Below are 1,607 nucleotides of genomic sequence, written 5' to 3' on the forward strand. Positions count from 1 at the left end.
TTGGGGCACCAAAACATCCAGGACCGCCACTGTACCGTATTTACTGTATTACATATCCTCCAATGAACATTATTTTGGCCAGTCAGATAACAAATGCTGCCCTGATTGTTTTCCAGTGGTTGTTTCCCCACCAGAAGATGCAGGAGAGGTGAGTTTTGCCATTTTGAATCTTTAACCATGTGTAAGGCTTTCTGTGCTGGACCTCCCACAGCAATGACACAGCATGAATCCTGCCGCTAGTTTACCTTTCTCGTTTCTTATGTTCATGCTGTTCAGGATCGAGTAGATCAACTTTTTCATTACTCCCTCACTTCACCCTCCCTTTCCAAGTGTGAAGGAGAAACTATCAAAACAAAACAATCATATATCTAAAATGTCTTCACTGAAATGAATTTCTGCAGTGAGGTTTTACTGATCATGTCACTCAACCAAAGAGTTTCCAGCAGTGTCTTATTGTGTTTGCCCCTCATGTGCTCGCTTCTCTACTTCTCTGTTCTTTGACTTCCCTCTTCTTAAGGACACTTAACACCTAACTGTCTACTAACTTTTTCTTAGAAACACTACAGCTATATATGATTGTTTTCACTTCTCTTTTTAACATATTTTTTGGTTCAACATAATTCTAACAGTGAATAATGAATCATCAACATAGTGAACATACATATTTCACTGAATATCTTGAGCTCTGCAGAGATGACAAAATGTCTACAGATGATACTTATCAGCTATCATATTGTGCTCTTAGTCTTTATTTCTCTAACACACGGAGAATACAGTTTTGAACCAACTTATCATATACTAAATAATGTTAGAATACTTTCAACTATTTAATTCTCCTGCATGTAAGATACAAACTACTTTGTAGGAAACCTTTCAGGCTTGTGTAACTGTCTGTTCTTCTCCACTCATCATTCTCACTCAGCATTACTTTCATTGTTTGCTGCTATGGTATTTGACTCCCTTTGCATGATAAGAACTTTTTCTTACCTAAATGGAAAATGTGTATATTTTCCCCTTTGTCTTGTAGCTCCCAACCTCAGTGCCTGTTTGCTAATGTACAGCCTTTGTAGACACGTTGCACCAGTGCATTGTCTTATTTGGTACCAGTCTGATAACAAACATGTTATGAACAGAGTGCAGGTCCTGATGGAGTCTACCAATCACTCCACCCAGTTACGATGGATGAAGACCAGGTCTATAGCACTCTCTCACCCACCAGAGGGGAATGTGACTCCACAGTTAAGTCACAGATTGAATGAGTGCTGCAGAAGGAGCTGTTGCATCATGTCTGTGGAGTTTTTTAAGTTGGAGCATTTACACATGCTGGCAGACTTCAGTTGCATGTGGTCAGGCACACTTAGTGCTGCACGGCTGTGGTTTGTGTTAAAGTGTTAAATTCACACCCTCACACTGCATCCTGTATGAATTCTCTCTGTATATCTGTATATCTATCTCTGTAATCTGAAGAAATAATATATTCCTATTTTATATGCATTGTTTGCTGTTTTGTACATTAGCAGTGGACATTAGTGTGTGTGTGTGTGTGTGTGTGTGTGTGTGTGTGTGTGTGCGTGCGTGCGTGTGTGTGTGTGTGTGTGTGTGTGTGT

The 1,607-nt window shown here is 39.7% G+C and overlaps 1 long non-coding RNA gene across 1 annotated transcript in view; it reads left to right on the top strand.

Annotated features, from left to right (window-relative positions):
• The window catches only part of LOC118324588, a 3,058-nt gene extending 1,568 nt beyond the window's left edge, over positions 1-1,490 (top strand). The window contains exons 2-3 of the long non-coding RNA XR_004796566.1: positions 117-148; positions 1,134-1,490. This is a non-coding gene — a long non-coding RNA (uncharacterized LOC118324588). The remainder of the gene's footprint in view (positions 1-116; positions 149-1,133) is intronic.
• Positions 1,491-1,607: the final 117 nt, after the last annotated feature.

This window comes from Morone saxatilis, unplaced genomic scaffold (assembly GCF_004916995.1).
Source record: "Morone saxatilis isolate NCDOM2014 unplaced genomic scaffold, NCSU_SB_2.0 Contig15, whole genome shotgun sequence".
Lineage (NCBI taxonomy): Eukaryota > Metazoa > Chordata > Actinopteri > Moronidae > Morone > Morone saxatilis.